At 33.5% G+C, this 22,584-nt stretch overlaps 1 protein-coding gene across 1 annotated transcript in view; it reads right to left on the reverse strand.

Moving 5' to 3' along the window:
• The window catches only part of LOC147066914 (irregular chiasm C-roughest protein-like), a 428,804-nt gene that overhangs the window by 275,382 nt on the left and 130,838 nt on the right, over positions 1-22,584 (reverse strand). Inside the window, exon 3 of the mRNA XM_085954087.1 lies at positions 12,061-12,165. The gene's annotated coding sequence lies outside the window, so the exon portion shown is untranslated. The remainder of the gene's footprint in view (positions 1-12,060; positions 12,166-22,584) is intronic.

The raw sequence follows: 22,584 nt of genomic DNA on the forward strand, positions 1-22,584 counted from the left end.
ACTGCGTCTGCTTATACTACTGTCATTGGGCCTCATGAGTCATGACATGTTGTAGTTTTATTAAAAAATGCCGGGGAGTATGTATGGAGTTACAAAAAACTTTGTTAAGGGCGGACGTGGTCAGCGTGGGTCAAAATGGAGCTTTTTTCTATTTTCAAAGCACGATCCTGGACATATCTTAAACGTTGTAGATAATCTATTTATATAATTTTGAAGCCTTATTATCCGTTATATTTATTTTAAACATTTGATGACTGCATAAAGTATTGTTATTACATAAAATAGTATTCTTTTAAACCTCTCGCTCTAATGTTTTAGAATATAGTCATATTTCAGTACATAAATGTGCAGTGGTGTTAAGATTTTTTACATTTATTCATTTTTAAACGCATTTATAAGACCATTAGTATAATTTATGTCGACATTGTCGACATTATTAAAGTGAAATATTTACGATAAAAAAATATATTGATAATCTCTGTGATCCCAAATTTGACAAGAATTAGGCATTTTATTATTCAAAAAAATGGGCAAGATTAACACATTTGAAGATAAAAGCTCCATTTTGACCTACGCTGAGCATGTACCCCCTTAATCATCGTATCGATGCAATTGCAATTAATTTGGACAGCATTTTTCAAAATGAGTATTGTTCGTATTTTTATATTTTAATAATAAAAAAAAAACAAATGATTTCTAACGGTTCATTTCCGATCACCCAGTTTTTTCAGGCATAGTAAATTATTTTGAAATCAAGTAAGAAAATGCATACTTAGTCTATCTACTGTATACCTCTCAGTTTCTCTTACCCCTCCCCTACTAATCTTCCCCACTCTCTTAAAAACTTCCATTATTCAGTACCGGATTTACATATCGTCCTCGGGGATGCAATACCTCCCAAGTGATCTATTATTTAGCGATTTTTCATGATCAATCCGCAGAAGTAATTAGGAAATTATTAAGAATAGATAAAATGTTAAGTTAATCCGCCATTTTGAGACATATTAGATACTTACCGAAATGTTTATTTATATTTTATTTATTTACGTTATAAATTATGAGTCTTTTACAGCTATACGTTGACTAATTTTTATATAAATACAGTAGAAAAAATATAGGTTGGCGTAATATATTTTATAAATGACAGCATATTAGGTAATTAAAAATATTATGTTTTTGTCGTTCGCTGATGATTTAAAACTCTTCATGGAAGTTGTTACCTTGGACGATTGTCGTCAACTCCAACTTGACATATATAATAAATATACTATTAGATTGGGACAGGCGTAACAAACTGGACTTCAGTATTGAAAAAATGTAATATATTATCGTTTACCAAGTTCACGAGTATTGTTGTATCTCTTGCGAATATAATCTGTAACGGATCTTGGCATTACGTTTGACAGTAAACTGATGTTTAGTGGTCATATGGATACTCGACAAAACATAATTTGTCATAAAAAGTCAACATGCGTCCTTTTAATGTTATGTTTATTGTACCATTAGTAAAAAGGCGCTACACAATATGTTGGGCTTTGTCTTTCGTACTTTCCGGGTTTTTTTCTTTTTAATTCCTTAATTAGAAGCTTACTTGAGAGTAGGGAATCCAATTCCGAGCCAAAATTCTGATCCCGGGATTTCGGGATTACAATTTGACAATTTTGTCAATTTTTCCATTGTTAATATAAAATTTTTATATTTACAAATAACATTGATAAAATCGATCAAAAATAAATCTAGTATAATTTATACTATTTAAGACATTTATTTTTAATATTGTATACGTTCAATTTTGGAAGTACATAAGTTTTATGGAGTAAATAATATTGTAATATAAATAATAATGTACATTTAATATGAGATTGCTGTTTATGTAAAGACTTAATTAATGGGTTAGCGAGATTTAAAATAGTAAAGCAAATCATGGTATACCTACGTATGGCCTTTCCGCTTCATAAATCTAATTAGTCAGCCAAATATGAAACTGCCGTAAAACGTATGAGATCATGGTGGAATTACTTTGTTAATAGCGCGAAGCATTGTTTTTTCCAATCTTTCTCATCTTTATTAATTTATGTGAATAAATAAAATGAATCGGCAACTTACACATGGGTATAAATCAAACTTCATTCAAACTCAGTTTATTTCTAATGTAGTTATTTGTTATTAAAAGTATTTTTTCTGTTATATTTTCGTTTTTATTTTATTTTCCATAAAAATTGATAAAAAAATCAATCCCGAAAGTTTCGGGATAATGTTTATCAATCCCGGGATTCATAGGTATCGAAAAAAATATGGTGACACAGAATAATATTAGTGATTTGTACTTTTGTGTATAAGTACTTAAATATTGTTTGAGAAGTTATGTTATAGGCCCCTTTGATGTTAGTTATTTCGGTGTATTTTCGATACTATTTTATAGGAACTTACTCAATGTGTAAGATAAATCTACACATCTTTTGTAATTATAATTTAAAAATGGTATGAACAATTTGAACCGTTTCGAGGCCCCCTTTTAAACATTATAACGAATCGATTGAATCGTTAGCATGAAAGAAAATTGCCGACCTTTTTAATATTTGGTAGCTATAATTTAAAAATTATTATATGAATGATTTGAACCGTTTCGAGGCCCCCTTTTTAACATTATAACAAATCGATTGCGGAATCAGCATCAAAGAGCCACCGGGGTCAATGTTCAAGGCGTTGGGAATCAAACACGACTGATTCAGGATAGGGAAATTTAATGCGAATTGGTAGTCAGCCTTCATCATAAAACGGCACTAAAAGAAGAAGACGACGTTTGTATAATGATTATATAAAGAGATACCATGGTTTTGAACATTTTAAGTCTACAGTCTATATTTTTTTTAGGTAAAAATTATTTCAAGTAAGATGTGTTTATAATTATAGTAAATGTGCTAAATGCTAACTAAACTTGAAAAAACCTCAATGTTCACAATATTTGTGTTGAATCGCGGAGTCTCAAGACAAGATAATTGATGCCTTTGAAATGAGGTATCGGCATCAAATATTTTGACTTCCTTGTAATACAATGCGTAGAATGTCAACAACCAAGTCATCTCAAAACTCTAAATAACGTAACGGGTTTACAAAAATCATTGGAAATATTAGATTGGAGGATCTAGTGGCACTTCGCTGACACGTCGTATTGTTTGTCCCCCTCTCCTGTCTCGAGATGAGAGTCAGAACGTCGATCGCTTCATTAGACCCCCAGCAGACCTGTCGACCCTTCCACTGTATGAATATTATAAGAGCCAGCAGGCGGAGTATGCCCTGTGCGTTATATAGAGGAAAAAAAGGCTGCGACGGTCGACGTAGTGGGCTCTGGGTCTTAAGCGCGAAATATATTATGGAGCATATCACGTACTATCGTGTGACTTCCCAGTAAGCTGCCGCTATGGGAAAAAGGTGTGTTTAATGTCGTTTTTATTGGTGTTTAAATGTTATCAGACTGATGCTCCTATCCCGTAGCACATTTTGAACCTCTTTGTCAGTTAGCAAAATCTGCCGAAATTCCAAGAACAACAATAAGGTCACCTCACAGTGTAGTGCACTGCATCAACGCCTGCATGAATCAGTGAACGTTTTTTATCATTTTCTACATGCCTACACATTTTCGACTCATGTCAAAATCACGTGTTTTTTGTTTTTAGCGGTTGGCACTGTATTCTCTATAATAATGTTGTCTCTTATCTATGGTCTGCAGGTTGGGTTCTGTTCAAAATAGTATCTATGGATATAATATAGCAAGTAATTTTAACGTATGCTCATGTAGAAACTGTTAAAATTAATTGAAATTAGCATGAATAATGAATAAAAATTCAAACTAACACTTATACATCTGAGTTGGCACACTCCATCATTGAATTTACAGAGGTGGTAATCGTTAAAAATATTCTGCAAAATGACGAAATCATAAGCTAAATTTGTCGCCGTGACAGCGTGACAGTACGCGACCTGCATCTCAATATAATCACAACTTTAGGGAAGATGAAGCAGAGAACAAGCGTTGGCTCTCTAGAGCAACCATGTGGAGTTAGTGGTGGAGTTATGGTCGCTCAGAACATGACTGAATTTTAGAGATGTCACGATTCTCAATTATGAGGGAACAGATATAAGGTCAGATGATCTTTGACAATTTTTAAATATAGGTATTTTTCAAAATATTCCCTCACAGCTTGCGGTGACAATAACATATAGAAGTTCTTGCGTCATACGTTTAAAGTTTATTATTCTTCACATACGATGTATTGCGTTCCGTCTGCATTTAAGTGCTTAGGTGAGTCATTCAGCTTGTGTCTAGGGATCCACCATTTAGATAAGGGGTGCCAAAATAGAGCTATAAATAATTAAACTTATTTATAGAAAGCTTTTGAAAGTTTTAAAAGTCTACTCGTGACTCCATTTCCCCTCGAATGAATAGATAATTTTGATAGTGCATTTCCTGTGTTATTTTTATTTAACTTAAGTGATTAAAGTAGGAAAAAATATATAAAACAGGTATCAATAATAATTCATGTAGGGATTTATTTGTCGGTTTTTTTTTTTAATTATGATGTGATAACTTATCAGACTCGAAAGTTCACTTTTGAAGTATTTTTACAACGTTTTTCTTAGCTCGTATTCTTATTTGTCCGGTGATTGTTTGTCCGGTACAAATCTTGCAATCGATTTTTAACTAACTTCCCGATTAGTTAGACATTTGAAACTTTTAGAATATATCAGAACACGTTGCTATTGCATTTTTTTTAATATTTTTAGTCATCTTTAAGTAGAATTGATTTCATTTTCAGTTAATTCTGTTTTGTATGAAAAGTTATTTTGGAAGAAATCCGTAAAAAGTAAAACTATTATTGATTGCTAAGTGGGTCCTAGCAACTAAATTATTAATATTAATATAATATACGTGCGTTATTATGGAAATCAATATGACATTTCAGTATTATTTCTATCAAGGACAAATTTTTTTGATCGTTTAAGCTAGTCAAGTCAAGTTTATATGATTCAACAGAAAATTTAAAAACGTTGTAAGTATATAAAAAGTTTTTATCTTGTATTTATTTTGGTTAAACATTAATCAATACACGAATTAAAAAAAAACACGTAATATTTCTTTTACTATCTCAATAAAATTTTAAGTATTAATATTACATGTATATACGCACATGAGAACGAAACCGTTTCCCTATCCAACGCGGAGGATATAACGAATATTATTCTACAATGTGCAGAAAAAACAGGCGTAAAAAGCTCAGAAATTACACCTTCCACCAAGCTTTCGAAGGCAACATTGAATCTTATGGAGCAGAGAAGGAAAACCAAGAGCGATAGACAGGCGCAAAACGATATGGAGTTTTCATCACTTTGCAAAACCCTCCGAAGGAAGATTAGAGAAGACCTTCGTAAATTCAATGTAAACCTCATACAAGCAATTGTGAAAGCAGGCAGAAGTTTAAACAAAAACAAGCAATGCTTGTCGATAGGAAAACGTCAAATCACAGCACTAAAAGCAAAAGATGGTTCTATCGTCAGAAATTGGGAACACTTGTTAAGCCGAGTTGAAGAGTTCTACAGCGATCTCTACAGTGATGACACTGACAATACGACTATAGACTTAGATCTTCAGAGAAATGGAAATTCGGAAGACCATACTCCCGAAATTACATCCTGGGAAGTAACCCATGCTTTAAATTACATGAAAAGTGGGAAAGCCCCCGGGGAAGACGGTTTAACGATAGATATCCTCAAAAAAGCAGGAAAGGATGCAAATGAAGTACTTACACAATTGTTCACAGCCTGCATATGCAAAGAGGATGTCCCAGAGGTATGGAAAAATGCCAGCATTGTCATTCTTCACAAAAAAGGTGACAGAGAAGACCTAGCAAATTATCGTCCAATAAGTCTACTCCCTATTCTCTACAAGACGTTCACAAAAATTCTCTCAAACCGTCTGCAAAATGTACTAGACGAGAACCAACCGAGAGAACAAGCCGGATTTAGAGGAGGATACAGCACTATGGACCATATCCAAGTCGTCAGAGAAATCATAGAGCGGTACCAGGAATACAAACTGCCACTATGCATGGGTTTTATAGACTATGAGAAGGCGTTTGATTCGATAAAGAAATGTTCAATACTCGACGCACTCAGAAAACAAGGAATCCCTGGACGCTATATAAATATTTTCAATAATATATACAGTAGCGCAACAGCATCTGTAAATCTCCATAAACCATCGCGCAGATTTCCTATCAGCAAAGGAGTCCGACAAGGTGATACAATCTCACCTAAACTATTTACAGCTACCCTTGAAGACTTATTCAGGCAACTTGACTGGAATGACAAAGGGATCCCCATAAATGGAGAATACCTGAGTCATCTGCGCTTTGCCGATGACATAGTAATTTTCTCGCAAGACTCAGAAGACCTCCAAAGCAGAATGCAGGAACTCGCTGAAGTAAGCAACAAAGTAGGTTTGAAAATAAATGTAACAAAAACGAAAGTCATGTTCAACTGCTTTGCAGGCCAAAAAGAGATCCTCATCAATGGCACTCAGCTCGAACAGGTGAAAAGCTACATCTATCTGGGACAACAAGTATCTATAGATGGATGTATATTTGATGAAATTGTTCGCAGAGTAAAGCTAGGCTGGAGTGCTTTTGGCCGCCTGAATAATGTCTTCAAAAGTGACCTTCCACTGTGCCTAAAGCGCAAAGTGTTCAACCAGTGTGTGCTTCCCGTGATGACATATGCGTGTGAAACATGGACCCTAAGTAAAAGAGAGATCCAGAAACTTAGAGTAGCACAACGTGGTATGGAGAGGTGCATGCTGGGCATAACGCGAAAGGACAAAAAGAGGAATGAGTGGATAAGGAAGCAGACAAGGGTTTGCGATGTAATAGAGTTTATTAAAAGCCTTAAATGGAGATGGGCTGGACACATAGCTCGAAGAAGAGACAATCGTTGGACAAATCTAGTCATCCAGTGGTATCCAAGAAGTACAAAACGTCCACAAGGTAGACCTAGAGGCCGCTGGATCGATGAAATGATAAAGTTCTGTGGAAGTACGTGGCAACGCAATGCACAGGACCGAGAGAAGTGGAAGCAACTTGAAGAGGCCTTCATCCAGCAGTGGATAGATTCAGGCTGATGATGATGATGATACGCACATCTTGATTTCTGTTTGCTCAACGTGATAATATGCGATATATAATTGACAATTCAAAATATAGTTCGTTGAGTTCCTAAGTTTCAAGTCCATGGTGAGAGAGGAAGCATTTCACGTGGCTGGGTCATGTGCCTCGGATACTATCTTAGACTGCGACACTCCGAGTCTTTGTGGCTGGACCTCTCTCATCTGAAGCTGTGCTAAAAGAGCGATCTACACAATGCACTGATAAGAGTAGCGAGAAGTGGTGCAGGATTAAGAGAAATAACTTGATCTTTAGCTTGAAATTGTTTTCTGATGATGCGTGACAAGGTGAAGTAGTAGTATGGTTATTCTGTCATTGACACCATGTCTGATTGAACCTATTGTGAGATATAAATATAATTTGGTTACATGTAAATTGTACGTAAAACATTTCACCGTGGCACAGTTCGCCGTGAGCTTTCTTATCGGAAAAAGATGACCGTATACTATTCGGTCGCCAATTTTATTAGATTCAATATGAACATTAATTCAATTTTCATAGCTGATTTTGGCAAAATTTATGAGCCAAGCTTAAAAAAAATCCAGTTTATTGACTATGTTCAAAAATTGTTTGCTGCTGACAAAAACCGTGTTTTATTTAGACATGAATCTTATGTCAGTACTATACGACCCGAAGAGGTTGGGCGGTCTTTAATATACGGCCATATATTTCCGATACAACATTTCATGGTGGATTGTGATACGGCGAACTGCATACGTACAAGTTTCCGGATACGATATAATTTAGGATCTGACAGTGGTTTACGGTTCATATATGCAGTAGATACGGAGCATCTCCAGATATAATCGATAAAATACTATGTAATTATCTTATGTTAGAAGGTATTTACTGACGCAATTCGCGATAGAATCCCTGTAAGTAAAAATCTATCGCTTATGTCGTTTGAGCTTTGGCCTCGTGAATTTATGGGTAGGCGGTTGATTGCAAATATCGTCACCTTACTATTAAAACCTCGTAAGTCTGTCTGAGAATAATGTTGAGGGGAAGGAAAAACGTAATACAAATAACACTCTAATCGATGAATCTCCTAACACTGGTTGTGAAATACGAGGTTTTAATAATTCCATGTTTGAAACCACGAGACCTACGAGTTTTTTTTTTTAAATTTGTCGATAGATGGACAGCATACGCATGTCCGAGAACCGAGGTTTTGATATGATTAAAAATGTTATTTTTGTTTAAATTTTGTCGAACAAACTTCATTTTTCCATAATATCGGACTTACGAGGTCTCAATAGTAAGATGACGATATGCTGTAATAATAATAATGTATGTATTTTATTTAATATATGTAAAATATTACAAATATGTATCCAACACGTGGCGTACGGGTAATCGCGTGTTCATGGCCGATGACTTATAAGCCTTATTATAATCCTTTCCTTTTACATGGTTGTCAATACAAATTTAGTTCGCTTATTCGAAGGCCACCGGAAGCCATTTCTCTTACTAGGGTAGCTGCTAGGCTGATCCACGACTTCAACCGGAGCGTTAACTAACTATGAGGAACTGAATAATGGAATTCTGCCAAAATCGTTTATCTCATATTATTTCGTTTTGTCGGTAAAATAGTGTATTATGTAAGTAAGTACTAAAAAGTTTGACTATGACAAGAACGAAGCATAACGTTTTAGTAATAAAACACGTGGTAGAAATTCTGGGGTTCTTTTAGTTGATTTGTTTTCACTTTTTGATACGAATGATATACTTGTTTGACGTAATTATGATTGTTCATCTGAATAGCGTGACAATATCGCCACTTGTTCTGCTGAATCAACTCGCAGTGTGCGTAAATACAGTGAAACTCCGATTTTACGTCATTAAAAGGGCTGACGAAAAACGACGTAACTAGCAAGAAAATTTAAATATAATATTCTATATTACATAATTTGAAAACACTTATGAGAAATATAATGTAACTAGTAGAAAAAAATCTTTTTGAAAAAAATACGACACGTTCCTCGTATTCTCAGAAGTATTTTGTATTTGTAAATTATGTATTTTCTTCAATAAAATAATGATACATTCCTAAATCTTGTGAATTATTCGTTGAATTAAAAACTAGTTTAGTAAATAATATTAAGTTTTCATAAAATTTTTGATGAACATTTTTGGCTTGTTTATATGCAACATCAAGCATAAAATTCTGAAAATAAAAACGTAAAACAGGAAATTAAATGTACTAAAATATCGATTCTAGAAAGGAAAAAGGACGTAATCTACCCAAATAAAAATACAAGAAAGACATAACCGTGAAGTGCATGATAATTAATATTTTGATTTTTATATTCCTAATCTGATATTAATTATTGAGTTAATTATAATAAAATCAACAAAAATGATGGTCGTTTTTCCCAGTTCACTTCATTTTTTTTTAATTGCAAGCTAAATTAAAATAATAAATTGCAGCTTCAATACAACATGTATTTAGTCATGTACAACGTTATTCTTATTATCAAATAAAACATATTTTATAATTAACTATTTCTTTTATTAAACGAATAATTCACAAGAGAATGCAGGGTTCGATTCCCGGCCGGGGTGGCTTACTTTTTTCAAAAAAGATTTTTTCTATTGGTTATAATATACTCTCTCAGAAAGTGTTTTTCTAAATTATATATGTTCAAAAACCTATTTTAATAAAACTGAGGGTTACGTCCTTTTTCCATTCTAAAGTAACGATATACTAAAATAACGGGACTGCAGAAAAAAGGCGGTAATTAGGGATAAGCTTACCCGCTAATTTCAGGATAGCCTATGTCGCATTTTTACCATCATAAATAATGTGTATTGTCATTAATTATTTCATTAAATTTGATATAATTGTTGAAGTCCGTTTAACAAACAGTTTTCATCACTGTAATAATACTTATAAATACGTATTCGTACTGTAATCTGTGCGTTATTATTAGTGTAATATTTAAGACGAATTGTTTGTGCTTCTTAGTAATTAGTTTCATATAAAATACGAAGCATAGTGGTGATTAAATTGGTTATATTAAGATTGTTATAGCTTCTTCAGAGAATGAGCGAGTTTTCAAAAAGTTCGTCACAAATGTTTAATAATATAATTAATTAAAGTGATTAGCCGACACAATAGACAAGAAGAGAGCCGTCAGAATTTGCAAGAATGTTTATTCATTAAAATTCGACGAAATTTTTCCGACAATCTCGTTAAACAATTACCCGCGTAAAATTTTTCCGCGACGCATTTCCCGCCCATAATAATAGATAAGTGAAGAAGGAAAATGGCGCGATGGATTTTTCCTCGCTTTTTGTTTTCTAAGCGGTTTTTGTTTTCGGGGGGCCAATTTTAAGACAATTTGCATTAATTAAACCGACAAAGGGCTGAATATTTTTAAGACGCGACAAATTCCCATACAGAATTATTATTTTGCTATTGTCTTCGTGAAAAAATCTTGACCGCCGAGAGAGTGGGAGAGTTTTGTTTTATTGTCAAATTAAAAAAATAACCACTTACTCATTTTTTTGCAATAAAAATAAGAATGGCGACCAAAAAAAGATAAAAAGACATTAAGTATTTTTGAAAAAATATATTATCTAGTCTGCAGTCAAAAGGGCGTAAGGAATATTTTTATAAAATTTAGTTAATAAAAGTCCTGCCAGCAAGAGTTATCATGTTAGAACGGTAGCGAAATAAATAAAAAATACAAAACTAATAAAATTATTATTTTTTATTTAAGTCTCGTGTAATGCTGCAAATTTTGTAGTTGCAGGGTAACAGTTCTTAAGTCGCGTTGTTATAAAATTAAGATTGTAATGCCAATGTGTGTAATGCGTCAATTACATTGAGCTACCTAACGAGCTGTTTGTTGGCGAATTTAAAAGCGGGCGATTCAGCTACTGCGATTGTGATGACACACAAAACTTTCCATTCGCTGAGAAACCAACAAGCTAGCGACTGTTTTGACAGAACGTAGTTCGTTTTTTACCCGGAGGTCGCTACTACGCTCTACTGCGCAGACGCAGTAGGCCCACACACCGGCGTGTAGCGTGTAAAGTTGACCGGCTTTCAACTTTTCTCGGTAGATTGTTTACAATCTGCTTGTTAGCTTGTTCGATGATGACACTGGGTGACTTTACAGGCAGATTGTAAATTCACCAACAAGTAGCTCGTAAAGTAGCTCAATGTCATTGACGCATAAAGAATAATTGTGCTCTTTTTTGTGTATCACAGATTTTGTCACATGTAAGCAAAATAAATAGATTTTTTAATTTGTAGAAATAGCTGAAATTATTGTTAAAATCATTTTTAACTAATTCTAAGTAAAATTACTTATTATATACCATATACAAAATAAATGATCAAAAATGGTTGAGAATTAAGAAGAGGCATTACGTATATTTACTTGTCTAGATTTCAGTTATAAATTATAATCTTACAGCATTGCCAACTTATCAATTTCTTTGCCAGATCTAGCATTTTTAATAGGCATATAGCTTGCTAAATTCACATCTGGTGTATTGCGTTAAGGTAAAATCAAGCGTTTTTAGTATTCGACAATATTATTCCAAATTTGCTTGAAATTCAACATACCGGGCGTTTATACCTTATACCGTTCAAAGAAATTAATTAACATCGTAACTAAGTTAATTTAAAGTAAGTTTTAAGTGTAATATTTATTCGATATTAGCTCTATTATTTTTCCTGTCATCTAGTTTAATTTCTTACCAAATCTGGCATATTTCTGTGAGTGACAGTTGGCATAACTGAATTTTACAGTTAGATAAAAATACCGTTTTTCAAGATAAAAAAATGAAACAAAATAGACTTAAACGAAAAGGAAATATTAATACTTACACAATTAATTTGGCCTATTTGGATATAACAGCGATTGCAGCATCAGACTTCGTCATTAGAGGAGTTTGGAGTAAGTTTCACATCCGTCCATTAGTTCTTACTTGTCTGAAAAAAAAAGAAAAATAACTGTTATTGAAGTTATAAAACAAATTAAAACATTCTCACACTTAAACATTAAAATACAGATATCGCAGAAGGATAGGTAAAAAAACATTAAGCTTTACCGAAAAGAAAAAAATGCAGCATTTTAAAAGATATTTTGTAAGTATAGAAAAAATGTAATACATGAAAATAAAATATAATTATTATAGACAGCAACTAAATTTTTGTTAGAAACTTAGTTTGGTTATAATATTATGTACCTACTGAAGTTTTATTAAAAGTCACGCCACACGAAATATCAATAGTTCGCTTCTTAGGTGAAGAATATTGATATTATACCGCGCCTTCAAGAATCCCATTGGGTTGAAAGTCTTCTTGAGTCTTTTCAGGTCATGCCAGCATCTCGTTTCTTCGTTGTGTGCGGTGAATGATTTATTTGACTATCTTCCAGAATACTTGAGTTCGGTTGGTTTGAAGAAATGTTAAGCAAGATTGAGACTGTCTTGAGAAGTTCGTATATAGGCAGCGCTCGAAATGGAAGATTTTACGAACCGGAGCGCTCGATAATTTTCCGAAAATATTTAAATATTTATGTAATACTTGTATCTATGTATTACATAGAAATATAACTGTCAAGCTCAGACGGTTAAATGGGGTATCTAACTGTCTTTAAACTTGTGGCATGCAAGACGAAAATCGAAGTTTTTTTTTTTTTTTTAAATATACCTATAAAGTAAATTAATATTATTATCTACTTTTTCATAATTCACGAACCGCAATGCTATATTTGATTTTTCCACGAGATGCAGCGATAATCTCGGGAATTTCACGAATAGGAGCTGCGCTCTGGTGCGTTCCGGTCCATTTCGAGCGCTATATATAGGTATATAATATGATGAAAAACTGAATTATTTGTTCTATTATTTGGTGGTTACTTTTGAAGCCATAACGATAGGATGGCCAGTAACTGAGTATTTTAAGGAACCATTACTCGCTTCTTGTTTCCGTAAAGCAGCATCGTCAAAATGTAAGTAATAACCCATAAATGCATGATGACATTCCGTTAATGTACATACATATTATTACTTTGCTAATCGAACACATTTCATATTTAATATTATTATAAATTAACAGTGGCACCTCTGAATGTAAACAATGACTATTTTGTCATCACACTTTGTCCACTGTTTAAATAAAATTTCATTCATACAAAAAATATAAATAATACTACAGTGTGTTGCCAAAAGGCAACAACATGCAATTAAGGGTTAAGCAGATGGCACTAATTTTCATTTCTCAGACATTCTGCATTAGTCATAATATTTTCATGGAAACAGTATTTAAAAGTAAGTTAAGTAATTTGTAAAAAAAATGAATATGGTTTCCATTTAGTAGGTAATATTTATAAATAGTCCTGGGGTAAGAAAAACAGGGATGATCAGCTCTCGTTCTATGAGTTGTATGGTGATTAATAGATGATTCGTTCAGTTAATATTAGTAACAGTTAGTATTAGTAATGCTGTCTATCTAACTATCAACAAAATAACCCGTAGAATTTAATATTATGATTTACATTATCATTTTTAAATTGAAATTCGGTTAAAGTAAATTATATCGAATGCTGCTAGAGTCATTCACTTAAAGATAGATATTGAGTGACCTTTTTGAATATATACCTAACCAATTATATAAAACTATCTACATTAATGTATGTTTCGTTCATTGCTGAACAAAAGGTAATCAACATGACAGGTAACGCATAACAATGATTTTATTTACGTCGAATTCAGGCCAATTATATTTTTGTGTAGTACCTAATTATTTCCCATCAATAAAAACTTATTTAACAGATATTTTTTATTACTTATTATAACGATTAGATTCACTAGTGGCTGAGGTGATTGCTTTGAGTAATTAGTAATAATTACTACCAAAGTGTTGCCCGATCATTAACATCGTAAAACCCTAAGTAACCGGTACAGTTACACGGTGCCCATCCCATTAGACCAGCATCCGTCTGAAATCATTACATTCATCAGTAATTGCGGCGGTCTGCGGCTCACTTAACCTGTCCAAAGTGATTCTTTTTTTCCGCAATGACATAGAGAGTGATTACGCTTTTGAGTCAAAGTCAATGTCGATGTTATTTGCTTAATTAATATCAATAACTACTATTAACTTTTCATGCTGAGATGTATCATTTTACAATGTTACAGAATATGATTGCAGTATAAATATATGAGATAGTAGTATTTACAGTTTGATCATAATCAGCCGAGGTAGATTCACTACTGGTGAAGGCTTCGCTTAGCTCATTCTATTCTTCGTTATAAAATCAGGCATCCTCTTCAACCGTACAAAAAATCTGATGTACAAGACGCTGATCCGACAAATACTGACCTACGGAGTATTAAGCGCGAATTATATTATGGTGCATGTTGCTGACTATCACGTGACGTCACATTAAGCTGCCGCTACGGGAAAAGGGTGTTCGTTTTTCTTGATGTTTAAATGATGCTCCCTTCTCGTAGCACATTTTGAACCTTTAAATTAACATTGTCAGTAGACAAAATCTGCCGAAATCACCAGAACAACAATGAGGTCACCTCACGTTAAACTGCACTGCATCGACACCTGCATGACACAATGAACGTTTTTATCATCTTCTACATGCCTACACTTTTCGACTGTCATGTGAAAATCATTTTTTTTTTGTTTTTAGCGGTTGGCACTATGTATTTTCTATAAGAAAGTTGTCTATTATCTATGGTCTGCAGGTTGGGTTCTGTTCAAAATATTATCTAGGTATGTCAGTTGCAAGTAATTTTAACGTACGCACACGTAGAAACTGTTAAAATTAATTGAAATAAGCATAAATAATTAATAATAATTCAAATTACTAGTGTCATTCTTCAGTGAATTTACAGAGATGGTGATCATTCAAAATATTCTGCAAATTGACGAAACCATATACTAAATTTGTCGCTGCGACAGCGTGATAGTGGGCGACATGTATCTCAATTTGTCCAGAACTTTGGACTCTCACCAAAGCTTATAACCGTACGCTCGATACATTATTCCATTCCATTAGCGAGGGGTGCAATACTAGTCAATGCGCTCCCCAAAGACGTAGAAATTTTCGGCGATGTACTATATTTTTGTTTTCAAAATTTTTTTTTCTGTTTAAAATTGTTCCTAAGTATGTTTTAATTTTATTTTTTAATTATTATTATTAATTTATTATTCTCTTTTTCTCTCTTGTGAAGGTAATATTTGTTATAATATTATTCAATATTATTCAATTTATTTATTTTTAACATATTGTGGACATTACAAATTATAAATTTAAGACGCTCACAACATGACATATAGAAACAAAGAAATATACTTAAAACAGTAAGTGTTACATAAAAAAGAGATAGATAGTATGTTATTAAACAGTAGAAATATGTACATACAAAATATTAATTAGATAGGTACAGGGAAGTACACCGGATGAGTTAAACAGACCCTATTTTAAGAATTTATAAAACAACGTCCACCTATACTCATCCTCACGTAGGTGGAATATATCAACACCCGAAGCAATTTAGTTGAACATAGTTATCGCCCTCCCAATTGGCATTACCAGTGGCAGGTAGGTTCTGCACCTCGGGAGAATAAACAACTGATGTTCTCTATTTCTAAGATAGTTATCAGGGACACACAGGTCAACACTGCCCAGAATGGCAGAGTTCTCATTTATACCTCGTATAAGTCGAAAAAAATACGTAGCTAAATAAAGATTTCTTCTAAATTGCAAACTGCAGTATGTAAGCATGCCTAAGAGAAAGTCAGTTGGATAAAACCACGGATAGTATCCGTACAACCTCAAATAAAGGAGTCTCAAGAATTTCTTCTGAACCCTCTCCACCATAAGGCTATACTTCAACTGATGCGGTGCCCAAACAATAGACCCACCCTCTAATGTAAATCTCACGTTGTGCACGTCTTGAATTTAGATTTGTTGCATCCATAATGTTTTGTTTTCTTAAATAAATAACTGTTCAAGAGAAAGGTGCTATATGGGCCCAATACTGGAAGGAGAATAATGACGTATTCAGTATGACTTGGAGCTCTACAATATCTTCCAAGATGAGTGTTGATCCGCATTTGTTAAACTTGGTTGGCCCTATAGCAAGAATGGATACTGCTCAACCGCCGAGGGGAATCCTGGATACCAGATCGGATGGTCGGAGGTCGATTGGCAAGCCCAGACTCCGGTAAGGTGATGCTAGAGCAGCCGGCGCAGAAAACAGCTAGAGGATACTGACCCAGTATAGGCGGGGATGGATGGAGTTCTTGGAGAAGGCTAGAACTCGCCCTAGGTTGCTGGCCTACTTATCATGATGATTTGATGGTCTAGCTTATTTTTCAATTTATATACAAAGATCAAAAGTTTAAACGGAGTAAATGGGAATAAGTTAATATTATGGAGGTTACCAACTTTGAAACTAATAAAATATATTACTAAAGATAATAAAGTATATGTGTTACTTCTAATAATCATAAATAATAAAATAATCGTATGTTAATTGTAAATTCTTTGAGGAAAAAGATTTTACTGTCAACTGTTGAAATCTCCCATTGAATCGGACAAAACTCGTCACGATGGTCAAAACAACTAGACAAAATTGACAAGACGGAGGCAGGGCCGATATGCAGGTACAGCACTATACGCATATCATCATCATCAGCAGGGGTCAATCCACTGCTGGATGAAGGCCTCCCCAAGCTTCTTCCAACTCTCTCGGTCCTGTGTCGTTCGCTGCCACGTATTTCCGCCGAGCAGTTCGTCAATCTAGCGGCTTTTAGGGCGACCCTGTGGCCGTTTCGTGCCCCTTGGGTATCACTGGATGACGGCATTTGTCCAGCGGCCGTCCTTTCGGCGAGCAATGTGCCCCGCCCATCTCCATTTCAGCTGTTTGGCAACGTCTATTACATCGCGTACTCATGTTTGCTTCCTAACCCATTCGTTTCTCTTACGGTCCTTTCGCGTGATGCCCAACATACACCTCTCCATGCCTCGCTGTGCGGCTCTTAGCCTTTGGACATCTCTCGTGTTAAGGGTCCACGTCTCGCAGCCATACGTGAGCACGGGTAGCACACATTGGTCAAACACCCTACGCTTAAGACACAATGGTAGGTCACTCTTGAAGATACTATTCAGACGTCCGACTATAAGCATATACTCGTATCAAACTATTATAAGAGTATAATATCATTTGTTTTCATTCATATACCGATTAAATAAACGATTCCGTTATTCGCTCGTCAGTTAATTTATTAAAATTTACAATTTGTGATTACATGTAGGTATATTTTCTTTCACGTCTTCACCCTGTATCGCTCTCTACTACATATTTACATATGTTTTATCTCATGCGTTACAGACGTATAGATAATCATGACATATTATTACATATTGTATGTGGAATAAGTACTACCTACTACATTTTTTTTGTTAATTAATAAAGTTAATAATTATCGAAGATAGGGACCAAGATTATTCTTAGTAATTGCTGTCAAATATCTATTTATGTATAATCTTAATTGTTTTATCTTCATTAGCTATTTAAAATACTTGGTACGCTGGGATACTGTAATGATGATCAATAATTATTATTAAAAAAGAATTTGTAATAATTTGTAGTCAATGATATCGAAAAAAGATACGACTTGTTAGTTATTGCGATAGGTGCCTACTAATTTCTGTGCAAGATAACAATTTAAAATAACCACTTCGAGAAATTTTATTTTCTAATGATTCACATGATAATTTAATGGACTTCGCTTCCACATTTTTCCGGAGATTTTGTTCACTATCAGCACTCAATTGGTAAAAAAATACCTCCGGAAGATAAGTAAGAAGTAAAAATAGAAAAATGTAAACTACTAGAATGCCGCAGTAATTATCATTCCAGAGCCCAATCAAAATAAACATTTTAGTGGTCCCTGTGAAAGTTGAGCGTGCCCCGGTTTGACGTCATATAATAGAAAAATAATTAGTATACTCAGGTATAAACTAACTACACGTTGTGTATTATTGTATTTTTAAAAAAGAGATTTTGATTTAACCAGTGGTTTTCAAACTTTTTAACTGTGCGCCAAAGCAAATGTACAATAATTATTTCACGGTGCTTTAAAAATGTTTTTTTTGTCAATTTTTGAGCTTTTTGAGCTGTTAAGATCAAGTATCCCTATCATACTACGAGAGAAGGTTTTCCTCTATGTTAACCTATTTACTTAAGGTGAATATTTTGATGCTTATTTGCCAAAACAATTACCCACCAATTTACAAAATTCCGTTCAGAGCCAGTGTCGAAAATTTCAGAAGATCCACCGCTGACATATGCGCATTTTTTTTAGTATCTATAGCTGTTCCATTGTAGATTAAATACGGATTTATAAATAAAAGATATTGCGTTTTTTTTAAATAAATCTTAAGGACATAGTGGTAAACAAATAGGCAGTCCAATAAAATATAAAACGAATGGTCAACCACAGCGATAAAAAAAGCAGTTAAAATTTTCTTATCATCTGAAGAAAATGGTTTCCAAAAGCATACGAATATACCTAATATGATTGTGATCGTACATTGAATTGAGATTGTCTGAAAATGATTATTTTCAATCTTCCTACGGCACACAGTTTGGATACCACTACTTTATCTCAAATGTATGTAGCATTGATATCTTTTTATTAGACACTATATTTGAATAATATATATTTAATAACTAGAATAAAACTCGAATTTACCATAGCAAACCCGCAAATATTTTACTTAAATCTTAGACACGATTACTCAAACTACATAGAATCCGTCCATTCTTCATAATATATCGTCTCTGTTCTGGCAGAACACACTAACTGGAGAATACTAGTTTTGAGTAATTTGACTTTGAAGTTGTTAAAATGTTTTAAATGGTTAATCATGTGAGTTTATTAAGTAATCGTAAAAAGGATGACTTTAAAATAAAGACTGTTTATTTATTAAGAAGGTTTCCAGTCGGTAACGTTTGAAATAAGGAACATTTTGGTATAACTAACTCAATATGTCATTTTTTCGAATAAGTGTCTTCTGCCAGAACAGTGACGATATAGCGTATCCTACTGGTTTGACGCGTGTGCGAGACCCCCTGATACAATCTAACCGTCCAAAACGTCCCCGAAATGAACACCAGGCTCGCAAGTTATTGAGACTTGTGGTGATGCTTAGTGGCTATATTTAATATTATAAATATTACTCTCAATAATATAGGTTTGAAAATAAATCGTTCTCTATTTAATTTGAAGTTGCCTGTTGATTTGTAGCGTCCGGTCAATAAATGCTATATGAGGAGCATCCCTAGAAATAATTGATAATGTACTATGTAATAATATTATGTAGGTAGGCAGCAGTGGCGAAGGGTGGAGGTAGGCTGTTAAGATCCGCCATAAATAGTGCACATTAAACTTTTTCAGACATACGTATATGTTTTCATTGAAATAAGACTACAATTTACAGAAAGTGTTGGTTAGTTTTTAAAATTCAATTAAACCCTGAGAAACCAAGCCATAATAGATAATAGTCAAAAAATACATGTCTATCTATAAAATATTTAAAATTATGCAATTAAATCATACATAACTTTGAATATTTTATAGATAGAATAATATTTTTTATTTATTATAGTTTGGTTCAGGCAGGGCTTAATGAATTAAAAAAAATGAACCAACAATATGTATAATATGTATCTTTAATCCAACGAAAACAAATAACTATGAATGAAAAAGTGTGCACAATTTTGTCGTATCGCCCAAATTAGGCCAAAACTATTATGGTTTCGTTTAGGCAGGGTTTAATTGATTTTTAAAAACTAACTAACACCATCTGTAAATTGTAGTCTTAGTTCAATAAAAACAAATACATATGACTAACAAAGTTTAGTGTGCACTATTTATAGCGAATCTTAACAGCCTACCTCCACCCTTCGCCACTGGTAGGCAGTCAGATAGACAATTTTATTTACCTTTATTTAAAATGTCAAGTAAACATTTTTAGATAAACATAGGCATGGCTCCCCACAAGGGGCCCCGGCGTGGCGAGTCAATCAGATATCTGAGATAAGCACACATCACAAATTTGCTCTAGTAGTACAAAAAAGTTGCCTGCGGCGCCATTTCACGTGGGAATTATTAACATTTTAAAAATGAGGTTATAAGATACAATTTTTGATTGTTTTGTATTGATACCTACTCGACAACTCCATAATTCAAGTAGGTGTATTAAAAAACTACATACAAAAATCGCTAAAAATAAACTGAAGGCCCTTCCTTACTTTTACCTCTAACACAATCTTGAAAACACTTCTGTTGTGCATCACACATGCTAATAAACTTGGCGATGGGTAGGGGGGCCGCCAAAGATCCTGACCGGGGGGCCCGCTTCAGGATGTGAGGGTCATGATCAGAGGTACCAAAACTTTAATACCACATGGTTCAATTAGTTAGACAACCCGATAATTATATGTAATATCTACTTAAATAGTTGTTTTTTTTAGAACAGCATCCCTACAAGTAAAAGTCACCGCACACCACTGCTATTGATATTTGAAATACGAAGAGTAAATTACTATGTATATCTCACATTGGACATAATATTATGGAACACCGTATTACATATTATATGTATTTTAATAGACTGCCAATCTGATTGATTTTATTTAATATTTCGTGTGAACATCCTGTTGTATAAACTAAATTATAAATTTATCAAAAAGAACATCACCTTCTTTTAATACATTCATATTGCGTTCTTGATATCTGTGTTTGATTGTAAACTAACTCTTGTAGTCAAATGCATGTACCTAAAACAGTAGTTAGTTAGTACTGGTGTATAAATACTAAGATCGACCGGAAGTGGAGGTCGATGGCTCTTGAATTTATCTTTCAGATGCTGTGCACAGGCCCCCTCAAACTATGTCAAATAAATGTAACAATTTTAATTGTTACTTTTATAATTAAAATTTTAATAATTAAAATATTCACATAAATGTTTCACATTAGGTTCTTAATTAAAGAATGTGATGCTTATTACCACATTATTAGAAAAAAATAGTTATAAACGTATATTATACGTACGTCACCATTATTGTTATTATCCAAATTATAAGAACTATTTTGATAATGTCAGTTCAAAACATAAATAATAATTATACACCTCTTACAATATTATCAAATTGTAAACAACATGGGCGAGCGGTAACGCGTCAGCTTATAATATCGCCGATTCCGGGTTCGAATCGCGGATCTAGCCTAAATTCACATGTTGTTTTTCAATGTGTGTTTGGACTCAGAGTATATAGCTAATAGGTTGAGTTGAGTGGCAAACATCCATTTCTCATAAAAACCTGTTAATTATAACCTCCACTTTCTGAAGTCATGGTGTTAGGATCGAATATTGTTTAAAAAAAATACTAAAAAGTGCCCAGACATTTAAAGCATCCTGCTACGGGCAATAAGTATAGTAATGCTATTATGAAGCATGAACATAAATAAATATCAGTGTCAAAGTATTTTGTCTTATGGATTTTTATAATACTAGTGGGGATTCGATAGGCTTAGTCCCCTGGCCGCCTTCACCCCCTGCCCTCTTTTGATAGGCATGCGATGTAAGTAAACTTTATCAACTTCATATAGGATTTGGTATGTGAATATGAGACGTGTCGTGTTAAATAATATTGATACGTGGTCAATACTATGTAAATTGAAATTTTAAGGAATTATTACTGAGTAAACGTTGAATCTCTAAGATAGTATAAGAGATGAAAATTGTAAAACACTTATTACTATTATAGGGATAGAACCTAAAAATATGGAATTGAAGCAAAAATAGTACCTATCCCTGGTCTAATAATTGCATATAAGCAACTGCCCAATGAATATTACTAGGCAATACGTCATTAGTATTACAATGAAATATAAAATTAGCAGGGTTAACATACTTCAATAGTTTGACAAGCACTTGAATTTAATCTAAAAATGTCCCACTGCATCTATGTACCTACATAATATGTGTATTAATACTTTATTTATTTTTAAAACCGCGTGTTGGCCCCCTGTAGGGGGTGACTTTGAAGTCTATATTTAAAATAGATAATGCGGTACCCGTTTCGAATAAAGGGGAATAACTACACGACTTTCTATTTGTATTTTTTTTATTTCAGTGTAGTAAACAAATGTAAACGGGCCATGTAAAATAATTATTAATGGTTTATTAGCTACCTACTCTAAAGTCAACACGTTTTTTTCTATTTTTTTTTAATCGTTAGAGTATGCATTACTATCATCATCAGCAGCTGCTGCCTATGTTAAAAGCTATAATATTCTTTAATGTCTAGA

This window comes from Rhyacophila brunnea, unplaced genomic scaffold (genome assembly GCF_057557595.1).
Source record: "Rhyacophila brunnea isolate RB1 unplaced genomic scaffold, BYU_Rbru_1.0 scaffold_4, whole genome shotgun sequence".
NCBI lineage: Eukaryota > Metazoa > Arthropoda > Insecta > Trichoptera > Rhyacophilidae > Rhyacophila > Rhyacophila brunnea.